Below are 18,269 nucleotides of genomic sequence, written 5' to 3'. Positions count from 1 at the left end.
GTTCTAGGTGAGATGATGAGAAGCAGAATTGGGTGAAATGACCTTAAGAATGTGGATGTACTTGGCAGAGGTCTTCTGCTGGTGCACGTAGGCATGGCCAATGGGCTCCTGTGCAGTTCAGTTACACCTCTTGAGTGGTTGCCCAAAGACATTCAGAGTAACAGGGAAACAAAAGACTTTTCTCACTTGAGGGCCGCTTTAGGAAATATTAAAACCACTCATTTGATTTGCAGAGGGCTGTGACACTGCGTTAGCTTCTGCTGTAGTTACTCTGCTGTAATTCTGCCCCCCAGATCAGTATTCTGTAGGGAAAAATGGGAAGAATAAGCTGTGGCAGAAATGCCTTTGAGAAATGACACATGCTTTTTGTGAGGCAGCAGATGTGTACGAACTCTTCTTTGTTTACATACAAATTTAAACAAATTACCCAGGAGACAATTATCATAAACATCTAAGAAAGTCAGAATAAGTAAAGCAGTGCTATCAGGAGCTTCCTTCAGCTGTAATTTGGTGAGAGTGTTAGAAAGATCCACTTTGTCTCTGCTCATTAACTACAGTGGTTATCTTGATAGCAAATTCATGAGGGGAAGATCTGTATCTTTGCTCCTTGGGGATCACTGGAGCAGCTAAGTAGCCATGGGCAGGAGCTTGATGCTTTGGTAGCTGACAGTGGAGTGTGTTGGCTGAAGATCTGCTGATGGAGACCCCACGTTTCCTCTGCGTTTCCAGCTGGGGTTGGGCTGGCAGAGAGTTAAGTGTTTCCAAATGCCCCACTCTTAACGAGTGCATTGGCATGCAAATGTGCCAAGCATCCATATTGGCAAATCCTTGCTTCCTTGTGCCATGAACCAGAGATTTCATCACAGATCCGGTGAACCTCCCTGAAAATTTGTGTCAGAGTTCACCTGGGCAAAAGAGGCATAAAAGAACTGAGCGTGCAGGGAGGGAAAATAACTTTCTCCATCTGCTTCCTCCTCTCGGGAGGGCTCTGTTTAGAGAATTAGAGGATGCTTCCTGAGATTGTTAGGGCTGCAGTAGAGCCTGGTTGTGTGGTAGAGTCATCTTGTCCTGTTCATGGCTCACTGTTCGCTTCAGCACATCTGAAAATGGGGCTGAACCGGCCCTCTGTAAACCAGAGGAGTAATGGGGGAAGTAAGAGGGGTGATGGGAGACCCCACCTTCAGTTGGCCTCTCTCTGCATGGAAAGCTCAACCAACCATTCCCTTTCTGCACGGGACAAGGGCCAGGTAAGGATATCCTCCTCCTCAGACCCTTTAGTGTGAGATGTTTGGAAGCTGTTCCCACGGAAGTAACATCTGGGGTTAAATGTGCTCCTCTTGGACCTGCTGTTTTCACATGAGGCCAACAGTGAGCAGCCACCTGTGCTCTGCTGGTGGCCTGCAAGCCAAGGGTTTCATGCCAGCAGAGGGGAGGGCTGTGTCAGCGAGGCCATAGGGCACACTGGGGTCTCCAGTAGCTCGTGTTTTTGCAGCTTGCACAGGTATGACAACTCCCCAAACGTCCTGCGTGTGCAATAAAATAGTGGGATTTCATCTGGCGTTCCCCTTTCCTGTGGAAATCGGGTTTATGCGTGTCTTTAAGAGATGTAAACTGCAGGTAACTCACTGTGGGTCTCATTTTCTGTCTTAAATAGTTTTTTCTTTGCTGCCAATCCCAATTACTCTGCATAACAAAGGTTCTGCTGCCTTCAGGAGGTTTAGAAGCAGCATATTGATGGGCCTCTTACACCCTCAGCATCTCTTCAGCTTTCACACTCATTTGGCATCTCTTCTGTAGCGAGCTTGATGCTACAATGAACTTTGCATGTAAATATTTACGCTAGCAGGACCTTGAAATGTTTATGTAAGCGGGGATATAATCTTGTAATTTGGGATAACAGTTTTGGCTACTCTTAACTCTCCCCTCCTGTGTGGAAAATTGTGTTGTCCAGCTTGCAGGAGCAAATAAAAGTAGGGGCTCAGGTGGAGCTTCAATCCTATGCCATCACAAAAATCAGTGCAAACAGGCCTGGCTTTGTCACTTAATTGTAAGGAGTGGGAGGAATTAAAGATGAGGAATGAGGTTAGAGTTCTTTGGGTGCTGTAAAGCTGAATTTGATGAGCTAAGCAACTTTCCTTTGTTTGGGTTGTTTTTTGTTGTTTTTTTTTGTTTTTTTAAAAGACTGCCCTGCCGTGCAGGGCTCACTGATGTGTAGGTAACATCTCTCTAGACATGCCTGGAGAAACTGCCGATTCAGCGGTTTCTTATTTTCATCCAAGGACACAAAGCTATGAGAACACTAAACCAGCCAGGCAGTCCCAACGCCTCGGTTTTGCCTTCCATGGGATGTGGAGGACTGGCCCCATACCGCACGCAAGGAGCTGTGTGGGTGGGGAGCCGTCGCTGTGCTCGGAGCATCCCTAGATCAGGTTTGGTTGTTCGTGTTTACGTATCACTTATGTTAATCCTGCTAGGATCTCTTTGTGGCAGCGTGCTGCCTGTGAAGCAGCAGGGTTGGCAGCTGCCTTGGAAGTGCTCTGGCAAAGGAAGGCTCACAGAGGTGGCATCTTGGAGAGGGGTTGTGTGTTGGCATCCCACCGTGCCTTGGTTGAGATGGTCTTCTGAGTGTTTGAAAAGATCTTATTCCACCAGTGATCAAAATGGAAGCATGAGAGCCATCATCAGGTTTTGCCTCTTTCTTGAGAAACCAAACTAAAAGCCAATGATGGCTGGAAGAGAGAAATGTTTTAAACATCTCCAAAACATGTTGTGTAGGCTTTATAAAACCTGGAGGAAAAAAAAACACAGCTATCAAGAGGAGGTTATTAGTGACAATTATAGCTGAGGTGTTAATTGCAGAACAAGGAAGTGCTCTACCTATGGTAGACTGAGTCCTCAGGGATATAAATCTGCTTACTTTTCTGAGTTGGTGGAATTTGGCCAGGCTGAAGACGTGTCTCCAGGAAAGCAGAACTATGTGCAACTGCTTCATGGCCAGGAGTGCTTTGGATCTTGTGTACTTGCTGCTGAGACAGGAGGAGATGGGATCACAACTACAGCAGATGACATTTTTAATCGTATCTGTTTGTAGTGAGCACAGAAAATAATATAAACATCAGTCCTAGATCAAACAGATTATTTTTATACCCTTTAAATCTCCATTTAATATGCATGCCTTTCTGAGGCTGTTCTGGTCTAACTTTGTTTGCCTGGATACAGGTTGATGGTGCATCCTCCAGCTGTGTGTGCCTCCATGTGCAGCCCAGAGATGGTTTGCATACCACAGCTGGGGAACCTGTGCTGCATGGGCACTGCCTTGCAAACCAGGGCTCCTCTTCAGTGTGAGCATCTGAGATGGGAAAGCTGTTTGCGTGCCTCTACCTCTGTCTGAAATGAGTTAAAAGAGGGGGAAGGGGGGAGAAAGAAAGCTTAGCCCTGCTCTGTAGCTTGCTGTGGAGGAGCAGACTCCGTCCTCTCTATTTCATTCATACAATGCTCCTGCTTCATCCATGGTAATCCAGGAGGGACCGTTGTGGTCACCCGGTCTGCCTCTACCATGAACAAGGCCATGCCTGTTGCAGGCAGCGTGGGGAGAGGCAGCAGCCTCTGAATCCTCCCACCCAGCCTCAACACAGCCAGCACTGAGAGCTGCAGCTTCCCCAGCCCCATGCATCCCTAAGGGGGGGTTCATGGCAACCCCTCCCCGTGTGCTTTCCCTCTGGATGCCAGCTAGGCTTTGAGGGCCAGCACTGTTTGTTTAGTTTGAATTTCTTCTTTTATTTTGTCCTGTCTTAGGGCCCTGACTGCTGCAGTGGCATTGGTTTTTCGATAGCTCATGTTACACTTCTCAAAAAAGTGAGTGTGACTTGAGCGAATAATGCCTCAAGAAAGCAGTAAATAAAATAATCCAGTATTTATGTCGTAGTAGCGATGTCTGAAGTCAGTTTTCTGAATCCATTATTATATTATTTTGGATGGCAGAACTGTGGGATCCTACAGCAGAACCAACAGAACCCTCAGTTTTGCTCTCTTGTGATACTTGCCTTGCAGAAGTGACATCTCCTGCAATTTTAGCAGGTGAAAAGCTCTGGTGACTGTAGGCAGGGCTACTGGAGCAGCTGATGGAAGGTTGTGCTAACGAATCCCTTCTTGCTTTTCAGCTGCACGCAATGCTTAAGCTGCAGCTGTGGTGTCATGACCAGCAAGAGCTGCTTCTCAAGTTAGACCTGAGTAGAAAGAATGCTGCCAAAAAGGAGGAATTTTAAGTGTCTTCATAGGACTTGATGACACAGATCACTGGAGGACTTGTCTCAAGCATAAGTTTGCTGCCAAGCATGAAAAAGTTTAAAAATTAGGTAGGTCTGGTGACTCTTTAATTGTCAAAATCATATAATGGTAGAATTGCCAGGGTTGGAAAGGACCGTAATGATGATCTAGTTTCCACCCTCCCCAGAAATACCTTTTAACTCTGTACTTTCTAGTTGGTCACGTAAGTGGGCTTGTTTTTCACATGCATTGAATGTCTAGAAGACAGAAGGTTGAAAACTGACTCTCTGCATCAAGTAACTTAACTCCAAGGCTTGTGATGTTCTGAAAATGCCCATACTCCTTATGCCATGTGTTCTTGTACCAGTATTGCCTATAGTTTATGCCTATATTTGAGGTTGACTTGTCAGAGCATATGGTGTCCTCAGTCAGGAGCTGCTGGGCTGCCAGCCAGAGCCCAAAGGAAGCTGTAGTTGGTCTGACAGTGGTGATGATGCTACATCAGTGGAGAGTATGCTTAATCCTGTAGTACTTTCCCATCATTTTTTTAATCCCTTGCCCAAAAAAGTCCTGAAAGCTGCACTGACTGCATCATAGAGAAGCTTGGGAGATGCATCCAGTCTTTCTGTTAACACACACAGGTAGGTTTAGCCTGCAGTGCCCGAGAGGTTGAAATAACATTGCTGTAGCTCAGGTAAAGCTGAGCAAACTCAGCCCTTGCTCTGAACACTGCAGGTAGCTGTGGCATGGAGGTATCCTTTGGGAGTGTTTGGGGACAGCCTGCTTTTCCAGGGACTGCTACAGCTTTGCTGGTTGGAGGAGCTGAGCACAGCACGATGTTTCCTTCCACGAGGTTAAACAGAAAAAGTGAAAGTCCCTGGTTTGTGGTTTTGGGCAGATGTCCCTCTTGACACAAATGATGATCCCTCTGAGGGCTTGCTTCTCCCCACAGTGACAGGGTTGTAGCTGGCTGCCGTGCAGAGGAAGCAACAAGCTGCACTCCCTGTAATTAGCTTTCGACTGGTTTTACTGTAAATTAGTCAGAACGACAGTCATTTTTGAAAGCTTTCACAGCATTGCCTTCGTATGATGGTGCACGTGTTGGAGGCAGGCGCCGCAAGCAGGCATTAATTCCACTGCCATTAATTCAGCGCGTGCTTATTCAAAGCTGAGACATCTTTGCATGCCTCAAAATGAACCGCTGAATTTGAAAGCTGGTGGTGACAAATGGGGTCTGAACTTCCTATCTTCCTGACAGTTATTTACCACCTCTGTTCTGAGCTGGTTTGATGCTCTGCTCTGTTGGGTCCAGCCCTGCTCGCCTTTCCCACTGGCACTGACTGCCATGTCTTTGCTGCATCCCCTGCAGTGGCCGTGGCAACCAATCCTGCACCCCAAGTATTTTGGCACGGGGGATTCTTAAGGGTTTCCGAGGCTTTTTGTTGAGCCCACCCCTCTTTCAAGTGATTGTTTCCAAAGGATTAGCCAAAAAATCTCTCTCTCTCAAAACTCTAGTTTGCAGGTCTGTTTAGTGAACACCGGGTGAGTTTATTTTCTGAGTGGTGCTCCTGGGCTATTTCGGATGCTGGCAAGCTCCTGGCAGGCAGAGTATCTCTGAAGTTGATAGCTGTGAATCAGTATGCTGCTATCAGGTTTCTCAAGCGGCTCTTTGATCACTGATCGGATGACCCTGGGTTTTTAGCAGAGCTTTCTGCTCCTTTCTTTTCCTGGGTTTCCCCCCGGGGCTTCAAAGGCCCAAAGGAATCATCCTGTGCAGAGGTGTGTGCCTCCTGATGCATGGAGGAATGGGTAAGAAGAGAGCCACAGTGAGGGCACCCCCAGCTGCCCATAGGGTTTGCTGAGCTACCAGCATACATCTCGATGTCTTCAGGCATTTCCTGATAATTTCAGCTTCAGGGTCTGTGCACTGGGCTGGGCACTGAGGCTCTGACCCTCAGTGATGCACTGCTGGGGAGGAAGGAGGGCTGTGGCCCCAAGGCTGGACTAAAACCTGGCCTTAGGACAGGTGTGTGAACCCATCCCCAAAACTTCCACCTCCTTTCCTGTGGGAGCACAGTTGGGTGGCCCCATTGCATGCTTCCCCCCTCCTGCAGAAAGGGAAATGGCCTTGGAGGGCTGCTGCAGCCCTTCCTGAAACCAAAGCTTTCAATGTTAGGCCTGGCTTTTTATTTTTTCTTTTTCCCTAGGAAAGCTTGCAGCATCAGTGACAACTTCTTAAAATAATCTTTCCCCCACCGCCTCATAATCCAGAATGGGTATTTTTCTGCCTTACACTCCCCATTTCTTGGCCCTCCCTGCAGCTTTAGCATGCAGCAGTCATTCCGTTGCAGTTCCCACAAAGCAGCAGAAAACCAAGGTAACAGCAACATTTTGAGTGAAGGGGATGAAATGTGGAATAGGTTCAGCGTATTTCTTTGTCATTGTTGGAGTCCTATTCAGTCTGGAGCTGAATAGGAGGCTGATTAGCATGTGGAAGCATTTCTAAAGCACTGGTCTGGGAGGCTTGTTGTATTTTGTTGGGGTTTTTTTTTTTCCTTAAAGGAGAAGTTTTGTGGCATTTGTTTTTCTTACTGAGCTGGCGTGAATCTTTGTGAAATGCAAAACCATGGAAATAGCATTTTGGTGCCTGTTTTGATAAATCACTACGTGCATGGGTACGAAAGTTTTCCAGTGCTTAAAGCTCCTGCAGGGTGCTACGTTTTTTCAAGTGGTCGAATGAGTGGGGTAGAATTTGACCATGGGATGCATCTGGGTTGCAGATATAGCATAAGAGACTTTGCTTTTGCTCTCACTGAAGTCATCTGCAGAACTGGACTGGCTTTATGAACGTAGGGTCTGCAGTCTGAAAATCCACCTGCTTGAATGCTCAGCATTTTGCTTTCATGGGGAAAGACACAATGCTGAGATGGATATATGTATATATTTTTAAAAGCTTGCTGTAAGTGAGAAAGAGCTTTTTCCTAGCGATATTCTTCAGGTTCTGCATATGAGGTTTCAGAGAGAAAGGTTTGTTTTCCTTTTTGGTGTTGATGGAGTTTCTTGCATGGAGGGGAATTCTGCTGCACCGTGCCTTGCTTTTTGGCTGAGTGCTGGCACAGTCACCATAACACAGTGTTGGCACACTGGGAGAGCTCTAGGGCAAGTTATGGCCTCTTGCTGCAAGGCCTGGTATGCTTGGCTCCAAGTAACTGGAATTATTCCCTCATCACTATTCATGCTGTAGGGCCTCAGCTCTCAACAGGGGTCCTGTGGGTGCACTGTGTGTCCCCATCCTTGGGGCACTGCAGGATTTTTCAGGTGCTTGCAGACCTCAAGGGAGATGGAGCTGAGGTGCACGTCTGGCCTGTATGAGTTCAACACAATTCTCCCCCGAAGCTTGCAGAGAGAGTGGGCTAATGAAGGAAAATGCTATTAACTTCCCATTGAGAATCTGCTGCAGCTCACTGCTGTGTCTTAACGTAGCCTAATGAAGGCAGATTAAAGCTGTTGTTTAATTAAGGAAAACTTAGCTCCTCTGGTCACAATTCACGATTAAAGGACCTTTTGAAGTAATTCTGCAATATATTTTTATTTTCTCCCCTCCTCTCTCCAGTAACATGAAGGAAGTTTCTATGGTTATACATGCCCCAGCACCGAGGTTTTGAATGCTATTACAGGGCCACAAACCTGCTGGCAAATCTGGCCGCTGCCAAGGCATCTGAACATTAAAAAGCCCTGCAGAGGGGTGGGAGGGAGTTCAATCTCAGGATATGCTGATTTGGAAAGGGAATCCAAACAAAGAGGCTTTTCAGCAGAGGCTGAGGCTTGGCTTCTCTCAAGGGCAGTTTGGGCTTGGGGAAGCATCCGGGAGGCAGCAGCAGTGAGGGAGTGCATGAGCTGGATGCAGCGTGGTGTAAGGTTTCCCAGCACAGCACGGTTTTGTGTTACAGGTTGGGGATCTGCCTGTAAGTGCTCCTCTCTCTTCTTCTTTTTCTTTTTTTTCCCCCTTTTATTTCTGTTGGAAACAAAGGGGAGATTTAGGCTTTTGAATATTTTCCTTTTATTAAAAATAATAATAAAGGTTCATTGCCCTTGCCCTACCTCCACTGCAGGTTTGGTGATGCCTCTCGCTGGAGAGGGACCTATTTGACCTATTGGTTTTCCTGAACTGGAGAAACCATTTGGGGGGGTCAGGCTCCTCATAAGGAACCATCTGGCTCAGATAAGGAGAAAAGAAGTGAGATGGATGCCAAGGTAGCTTCTTCAGAGCAAAGTGGGGTTTGCATTCACTGGGCTGCCTGCTGTCAATGTGCTGAGAGCAGGGTAGACCATGACCTGTGGAAGCTCTGTCCCACATGATGGCACTTCTTAATGCCATCATGCTCTCGAGAAATGGGAGGAAAAACAAAGCGAGGAGGAGGTGCTACCACCCATCTCAACCAACCAGTTGGGGTTTTTTTTATAGGAACCAGATGGTTTCAATAGAGGAGAGCTGAACTTCTTGTGACCCTTCCCCACAGACGCTGTTTGTTGTTTTGGAACTGTGGCCAGGACAAAACCATGTCCCAGAACCTGCAGTGAGGGTGAGAGCTTGGTGCCTTCTTCTCTCACCCCATCATGCATCCTCCCTGTTGTCCACTGCTTCCCTGCCTTCAAATTATCCAGGCAAAGTTGATGGCCATGAAAGACTTGAGGCCCTGCTTAAAGAAATTAGCAAGGATACAACCTGGAGAAAACCAAAGCATCTAAAAGCAGAGTGTAAGGAAGCAATAAAATGTCAGGCCGTGCTTTCCCTTCTTGTTGATTAAAAAATTCTCCTGATAAGCAAGGAAGCTTTCATGGCTGAATGAGAGCTGTATCATGTCAAATGCAGTGAGAGCTTTATTAGGAGGATAAGGCAGTGCAAGCACCGGGTTATAAGTGCTGGCAGCTCATCCTGCCCTGAGTTATCCTGCAGGACAGGAGGCGCTTTGCAATGACATGGAGGAAGAAATGTGATGTGGAAATGGCTTATCCAATGAAGAGAAGGAGATGTTAGAGGAGCATGGCAATAAGGGGTGGTGGCAGACATGAGCATATGTATACTTGAAAACTGTGAGGAAAAATTAATATAGAAGCTGGCTGTTATGTGAATGTCGAAGAGCCAAATTTATCGAATTGCTGCCAAATCAGGGTATTATATGTATATCCATAATGCATCCAAACCAGTATTTCTGAATGCACAGTTGTCCTGTGGCTGGTGTAGCATTGGTACCAGGGCTGACCAGTTCTGCAAATTCTCTCAACATGTCCAGCTTCATTTTTGGTCAGCAGCATCAAACCTCCAATAATGTGAAGTAAAGGTCCATAGGGCTCCTGGGCAGTGAGGCAGCTCAGGAACAAGCCAGTAACCTCATTCTCTTTCCTTTCATCCCTTTCTTTAGAAGCAAATTGCAAAACAGGACTTCTTGAACATATATCTGAGGTCATGTGCTTGAGTAGCTTGCTTGCTTAGGAGATGTCATAGTGGTCCCCAGTCATTGTTGTTCCACAGTCTGTGGGTTGAGTGCAGCACCCACTGACATCAGTAACAATTTCTTACTGACTGGGAGTCCAGGGGAGGCATGTGATTCTCCATGACAGACAAAGGACAAGTCTGAATCTGGATGAGAGATGGGTTTTCAAGTCTCTGAGTGCTTTATGGGCAGCAAGTGACAGATAAATCTGCTGACGTGCCTTCTTGCTGCAGGGGCTTTGCTGCCCGTCTCAGGATGGCTCATTTCATGGTGCTTCTGGGGATGGGAACCACTGAGATGCTGTATACCACATGCAGGGGAGATCCAGTGGACTTGCCTTGACTTTTGGAAGGTGGAGCATCAAATAGGAGAAGGAAATGAGGGCTAGATTTTTTGCTCTCCATTGGAAAAGCAGTGGTGGTGGCGGCAATTAGCGTGCATGGGGATACACTCTCTGAAGTGAAAGGTTCTGCTGGCAGGGATCTGCTCCAACTCAGTGCTGAGATGCTCTACTGGCCCCATGGCTACCCCTTTGATTGAGAATTTGGTGCCCACAGTTGGTACTTGGAGATCAAATACAGGACAAGAATTAAAAAGCAGGAAAATAAAAGGTTAGCTTCCGTGCTGTTGTGTTTGACTTCCCAGGGTTTTAATTGCCAAGAGCTGCTCTTGGAGCCAGCTGGCTGTGAAGTGATACAGATCTCCAGTAAGAGAGGGGCTTTTTTGGTCCCACGATCCACTAGCTGCTATATTTTCCTCTATAGGAGGAATGTATGTTGCATATATTTTTCCTGAAAGTGAATGATCATCTTCATGCTGCTGATTGCTCAGCTTCTGTGGTTGCTGTTGAGGTCCCTGCTGTCACTAATCCACCACCTACAGTAAGAGATTGAAGGTGAGTACAGAGAGCAACTTACACCTTAACTGTAGAGTTTTTTTCCCTGGAGCAAAAAAAAATTGTCTTCTATAAAGGCAAACAATGATAGGTGGCTGGGCTTGCAAACCCTTGGGGGTGTCAGCAGAAGGGCCATGATGACCTATTTCTTACCATGCTATATTCAAGAAAGATAACCCTGGTGAAGTTGCAGTGAGTTTTGATGGCTTGCAGTGTGGGAGCAAAACCCCAGTGATTTCTGTCTAGCCCATGCACCAAGGGGATGTGACATCCCTGCAATGACAGCAGGATCAGGCCCTCTGCTGTGTGGCCTCTGACTGATCTGGACTATCCCAGCTTTGCTGCCAGAACCTCATTTGTACGCTGACCCAAAAAGAGGAGGGGAAAAAAAAAAAAAAGAGCAGCTTAAAGGAAAAACTAAAGAAATGCATGCATTATCTGACATGCCAGTTGTGTAAATCTCAACATCAGCTACCTGTGAATCATCCAGCAGCACGTTAATGGGTACCCCTCAGTAGATTAGGATTTGGCATCGGGTCTGCATGTAATTACAAGCCACACACAGAAGGACACAGGCAGCTAATGAACTCCTGCCAAACTCCAGCTCCGCTTCTGCGGCTTTTGAAGTTCCGTGGTCTTTCAGCGTTTTGTATAGCAAGCACTGAAAGGCATCAAATCACTCCTTTGACAGCATTTAGAAAAGGCTGGTTTGTTGAATAAGTGAGTCCCTCCAAATGCTGATCTGAGAACTGGAGCGTCTATAGGCGCCGTTCTCACCAGAGCAGTAAATAGGCTGGAGATTGAGGACACCCCCTACAAGCTGCTGAGCTCCAGCCTCAGTGGAAGGAGCCAGCAGGCTCTGGTTGCCATGATGGGCTGCAAGAAAAGAAACTATTTCCATTTAAAAACCTCCTTCAAAACAAGCCCGCCAGTGGTATAGGGAGAAATAGGCTTTTTCCCAAGCATCAAAGTGCTTAGAAAAGAAGCTGTGCAAAGGGGATTGTGGCACTTTGCGTGGATCTGAGGTTGTGTTGGAGAGGGAAAAGGGATTTTGGAGGGTGTCTGTGGGTTTTTGTGGTGCTGGGCGGTGGGTGCTTGGTTTGGGTGTTTGTGGGTGCATTTCTGTAGTGTTTTGTGGTCAGACCTGTGCCCTCCCACTCTTTTCATCATGTCTGATGTGACAAAGGGAGTTGTTGCTGAAGGAAGAAACAGTTTTCATGAAAACCTGTGATTTTCAGGGAAACATACCAGGCGGGTTTCATGGCAGTACCATGGTGAAGAGGAATAATGCAGCTTGGCACAAAGTTCTTCAAGGAGGGGAAAAAAAAAAAGAGATAGGGAAACAGTGGAGTCTTTGTCAAAATTAACTGCAATAAAGAAAAAGGGACTGCTGTTCCCTTGGGCTCCTTTAACCTTTTTTCCCCAGTTTATTCACACGTTCATTGACAGTGGGGCTGGGCATTGTTTATGGGGGGGGTTGGAGAGGGAAATGGGGAGTTACCCATTTTTGGGTTTTAAAGAACACTGTACACATTGTGTCTTCAGAGTCTGTGTCAATAGCAGCTTGGTTGTAGCCTGCATCATTTGGATCCAGCCCGATTTGTGCCGTAAGGGAACAGGTCTGTGTGGTGTCACTTGGCCACAAGGCAGCTGTCATAAGGAGTAATTGATTCCCACCCTTGCTAGCAGCATGCTGTGGGCATCTCTGTTGCAGGTGACTGCTGCCATGAAGGTATCCCATTCCCAGCTGGTTTTCACTGAAATTATTCAACCCATGCAACTTCTGCACAGGTCTGTCTTCCCTATAACATGGAAGTACAGGAGAGAGAGAAAAGAGAGAACCCTGCACCTCTTTAACTCATTGATGCACAAGAATAGCCTTATGGGGATCCCTATAAGGGACCACCAATGTCAAACCCCTGTTGCTTGAGGGACCCTTGAACCATTTCCAGCTGCACTCATGCTTTTTTTTTCTTTTACTTTCTTTCATCACTGTATACTGTATGGTATATTCTGGAAACTGTACCAACAGGATCATGACTACCGAGGGGGAAAGGTTTCATTTCCAGTTAATCAAGGGAGTTGTGTAATACCATTTTCTCCTGGGCAACTCCAAGAAAAAAGGAAAAAGGAGGAGGAAAAAGAAAAAGGAGGGAGTATTATATAAAGCAAGTATATTAAGAGGAAATAAATTATGAATTAAAAGTGATTAGTGAACTTTTAAGGAAGAGGTCAGAAGTGCGTTTCGGACTACAGACTTCTTAAGCTTTCAGTGCTTGTCTTTGGTTACAGAGTTATAACCCTGCCTTATTTGTGCAGGTGGCTGCTGCTGCAAATCCAAAGCAGGATTTTGCATTTACAATAGGTACATTGACAGAACGGGGTCACAAAGCTACTTGAGGCTTCCTCGGGCAAAGGAGAAGTTGCTCCCAAAAACGTGCTCAATTATGGGTGCAGTGCTTGGCCAGGATGCTCCAGGCAAGCAGGGAGGAAGCTCAGGAAGTTTAGCAGAAGAGATTTGTTTTGTTTTTCCTTTAAGAGGCCTTTACGTTGGTCAGGTGGGCTGGTTTAATTTCTGCATATTCTCCATTTGTTGTTGTTTTAAAAAAATAATAGGATTCAGCATTGCCTAGGCTGCTTTTTTATATTTCCACTGTGTGGATTGTCATGGTTGTGCAAGGAAGAGTGCCTTATACCTTGTAGTCTGGTAGCACTAAGCAGAGGTAAGGAGTCTGTGCTCAGTATTTTATACATTAATGCAAGATGCACAGCCCACAGAATTTTCCTTATGAGTAGGGGCTGCTGGAGTTGACTGGGCTTGTTATAAAGGGAAAAAATAAGGGGCTCCTGTGGGTAGAGCACATGAACTGGGCCAGCATGAGCCCTTCCTCAAAGGGAGATCTGGGGAAGTCACGTTGAGACAGAGCTCCTTCCAAACCCCACTGACCAGCAGAGGAAGCAAGGCTTGCTTCGTTTGTAATTGAAAACATAATAGTCACCACAGTGTGTTTTTCACGTGGTCCATTTGCCCTGGGTGTTGCAGAGTCCGTGGATTTGTTTTTAATTTTTCCCCTCTCTATTCAAGTTGGGTTATCCTAGGTCAGGCTTGTATCTGCCAGACCTTCCACAGCACTTGGATGTACTGAGGTGCCTCAGAAGATCCCGATGCCTTGGGGTTTTTGTGGCATTTTATTCCTTGTTCCATTCAGTGTGATGGTGGCTTTGTTTCCATTGCGTTTGATTAGCACTGAGTCTGGGTTCCCATTTGTAATGTCTCTTAAATTCACCTCTCCAACTTCTGCTGGTCGACCAGTTTGACTTAGGTGTGTTTTACCCCACAAATGCAGAATTTTATATGTATCTAGATATTGTGGCTTGGATAAACCCTTTTGTTCTTATTAACACATTTTTAGGTATTAAAAATATACACACACTTTATATTAAAGCTCTTTTAATACATCAGCTCATGCCAGACTGCCAGAAGGAACAATTTAACATACTACTTAGAATTCCCTTCTCTACTGTTTTCCTTTGTACGTGTTGTTTACTTCTGGAAATGACAGCAGGTATTATCTAAAGGAGCAATATTCCTCCCAGCAAAAGCAATGGCAGTGCTCCCAGTCATCTGGAGCCTTTGGAGAGCGAGTATGCAGGTCTGGCACAGGGAGCTCTGGCCGTGCAAGGAAGCATTTCCTGCAGAGGTTTAGAATCCAGAGGAATTTGTGGTGCGTGAGAATAATTTGACATTTGGTTTAAAGTTTCTGTGACCAAGAGAACTTTCCTCTTAATGTTCTCCAGAATGGTTGGGTCAATGAGTGAGCTCCGGGTTGGGCTTGCTGTGAAAGATGGGATGGGTTATGTTGCTGAATGATGGCTTTGGTCTCAAGATAGAGATACATGTAAGATACCTAGTGATGTTCCTTCCATCACTGATGCTTCCTCTTAGAGGAATTTTTCAAATACCCTATGCCACCATTAGGGTCATAAATATAGGGTTATCTGTACTGAAGGTGAATGTTCTCTGCTTTCTTCATTTGCCATTTTCTTCTTGTAGGTGTAAGAAGGCATTGCCCCAACATTCCCGAAGAACCAGTTCTTACTAAAGAGCTGCTGGGGGGAGGTCAACAAAAAGTCTAGAAGATATCATCACCTAGGTTGAAATGGACAGTAAACCTGAGTAGCAGCTAGTAAACCTAAAAATGGTTTCCATTAGAGTCCAATGAATTGGCTGAAATATAAATAACAATAAAGAAGTAAATGGAAATGTTACCCTTTTGAGGAAGGGCACCAGGCAGGTTGACACAGGCAACATCAAAAGTTAATATGAGTTGCTTGGCAGAACCTATTGTAAGTAGAGAAAACTAGAATCCTGATTCTTGCAGAAATCAATCCCTTGTAGCCTGGGATTTCTCCAAACAGGTCAAATCAGTGAAATGCTATAAATGCTGATCCTTGTTTATAGATGTTTTTTAAGCAGGTACTTGCTCTACGGTAAAGTCTAGGGTTTGTTTGTATGTTTAGAGAATCTTCTATCCTCGTGTTTCTATGTAGCTGAGAGTAGTGGAACTGTAATAGAGTTGAATGGGAATCTATTTTGAAAACAAAGACATTAGATATGTTTTCAAAATAGAGGCAGATGCCCAGAGCAGTCTTCTGGACTGCTGGAACCAAGGCGTGATAAACAATTAAGACTGAGAAGATAATGAAGTATGAAGCAGGAGGTACTCTATATGCTGGCTTCCAGTGGATATATGAGCATCAAGTATCCAGGTTAGGTCAAAAAAAAAAAAAAAAACATTGTGAAGGAGGCACTTCATTGATTCTGTTCAAGACTTTAGGAAATACCAGTGTAATGCATCAGGATTCTTCTAGCTGTTGTTAGACCGTGCATCAGATCCCTTGAGGTTCAGTTTTTGTTGACCAAACTCCTACCCTTCCTTCCCCCACTCTTTCTGTTGGTGCTGGTACACTCAAGCCATATAGTGATTATCAGGATGTTCCTCAAGTGATAGAAATGTGGAAATATTTCTATTCTTTGTGTTATCAAATGTCATCAACGTGTACATGTCAACTGGCTTGAAGAGTGGTTCACTCTTGCAGTAGCTGCCAAAGCTGAGGTGCGTTTTCTTTTTTTGTTTCTGATCTGTAGTGATGCAATTCTCCTAACAGGTGGGGAACCCAACTTTAAAACACCAACAAAAGCCTAATCTAATTTTTATGCATTGTGACACTTGTACAGATACAGTCAACCAAATAAGGTTTATATGTACCCAAGATCAACCACTGCTTCAAAAGGAAAGCCCGCTGCTTGCTGGAATGCAAATATTTACATGGTACATCTTGAATGAGGAATTAGATGCCCCACTCAGCCCTGCCAAATTCTTTAATGATCTTTTTTACTTATTAAGCTAGACCTTTAATCTGCCAAAACCTTAAAAACATGCCCAGGGCCTGGACATTGGCAGCCAAACTCATCACAGAGTGCTTGCTAGAAATTACATTGCTTTGTGGAGCTGGCCAGCAACATTCTGCTGACCTGCCGTGTTTAAAGAATGAAGACTCTTATTTTCTGAGATATTAAGAGGGGGGAGAGAAAAAAAAAAAAACAAGTCTCCATCAAAATGTACTGAGAGGGTGTTTAATTTAGTGCAAAGGTAAAGCTTGGGCTGGGAAGATGAGAGCTGCATGGGTGGGTCGCTGCAGAAACAGCACCTCCCCTCCTGTTCCCTCCATGACTTTTTCAAATGGATGGCCAAGGAAAGCTTATTCCTCTATTTTCTTTTTCTCCTGTTAAATCTGCGCTAGCGTTAACTTTTCAAAGGCTTCAAGATTTAAAGTGCTGTACCCAACACTGAGCCCTTTCTTCTGCCTTTGATTTTTCTGCACTTTTCAAGCTGGTCAGAGAGTACTTTGGGGTTTTGCAGGACATTTTGTTTGGGCTTGGGGGTGGGATTTTAGCTTTCTGCCAGCCTTCCCAGGATTATTGCCTATTAACTGCCTGTTGATAAAGGTGCTGATCGAGGAAAGGAATATTTTCCCCTTGGTGTTAGGTTTTCCAAACTCAATCGCCTTTATTAAATGGGAAGATAAATAAATGTAAACCCTCCAATATTAGTGTAGGACACCAGCGGTTTGAGGTCACAAAGTCACTTGGACTTCCTCCCAACAAAAGCAACATCATTTTTCAGTGTCCAGCCCCATGGTATCCTGTGGTGCCTCATACAATTCGTTAGTGTCCACACCTGCTCTGGGCTGCCCTCCATGCAGACCCGTGGCAAAACTCCTGTGGGTTTGGATGGAGCAGGAGCAGCCCCGGAGAGATTTCTGTTATGCTCATGGTTTGGAGCCTCGTTTGATCTCCTGCAGTGTAGTTAGATAAAAGCATGTAGCTGGGATTTCCTTGTTCTGTTATTAAAGCAGAAATTCCCCTTTATATAAAGGAGGAAAAAACCTTCCTTTACTTTGTTGAGGGATGTTACAACTCAGAAAGGTGATCTCAGCTCCGTTTACCTTTTTTGCATTGAAATAAGCAGATCCCTTTGTTATTCTATACTTTGGTTTTCTTTGTGTTTAAAATGGGGATAATAGTGCACCTCTGGTTACCCACTTCTGTATGAATATGCCAGTGGCCTCAACGAATTAGGGAATGGTCCATTGGCTGCTGTGTAACTTCTCAGCATGGTGATACCAGTTCTAAGGAGGACTTGAGGCCCTTCTGCAGTATTATTAAAGATTTTGCAGTAGATCTGCAAAAGCAGCAGAACAGAGAGCACTGTTGGCTTGTAGCCACAGAGTGGCCAAATAGGACCATTTTTTTGGAGAAGGTGGACCATCCAAAAATGAGCGTAGCACCTTTTCCTGCCTTGTAGGACTGCTGATCTGTTCAGTGCAAATCACTATTCGTTGCCACCTTGTGAGACATACCTTGTTTATTCTCAGGAGTTCTGCTCCATGACTGGGAGTGGAAAATGATAAAGGTTGGAAAACCAGCACCATTACAGCAGATGCTGAATTGTAGCTGCAGGTCACCACAGCCAGGATGGCATAAGCTTTATTTCTCTATTAAAACATTAAACTGGGTTATGCTGGGGCATCAGAAATCATGAGGACAAACCTAATCTCCATGGTATAACCCTACGTCACTTCTTACTCTTCTAAGGATGCGTGGGCCATACCCCACTTCTAGCTACCTTTGTCTCCCAGTGTAAATAACATCTCTGTGATGTTTTGCTGAGGGATCTTTCAGATATCTTGCTCCAAAGTTAATTTTGTGTTCTTCCAGACTTCACTCCCTTCATGTTTTCTGCAAAACGCATTCTCTACTTGCCTTCTGGCACTCCTTCAGTCTTCTCTGTACTGAAAACCCCTTGCCAGAAAAAAAAAAAAAAAATGTGGATGGTGACCTAGTCCAGTAGGCAAGCCATGCTCCAACAATAATCTCTTGGAAGAAGAACCATCTTGAGAGTAACTTACTGTCCAGCATGGGCTGGGGTCTTCTGTTGTTTGGGTAATTACTGCTGCAAGAACAGCCTCTCACCCCGCCCTCAAAATCAAGGGCACGTTGTGCCTTCTAAGTAATATCCGTTCTGTTCTGGAGTGTGTTTATGTTTCTC

General features: G+C 45.3%; 1 protein-coding gene across 1 annotated transcript in view; it reads left to right on the top strand.

The window, feature by feature from the left end:
- Positions 1-18,269, top strand: part of PLPP3 (phospholipid phosphatase 3) — a 41,820-nt gene that overhangs the window by 2,455 nt on the left and 21,096 nt on the right. The window lies entirely within an intron of this gene.

Source organism: Phasianus colchicus, chromosome 9 (assembly GCF_987193195.1).
Source record: "Phasianus colchicus chromosome 9, bPhaCol1.hap1.1, whole genome shotgun sequence".
In the NCBI taxonomy this organism is placed as follows: Eukaryota; Metazoa; Chordata; class Aves; order Galliformes; family Phasianidae; genus Phasianus; species Phasianus colchicus.
This window is presented reverse-complemented; position numbering and strand designations above follow the sequence as displayed.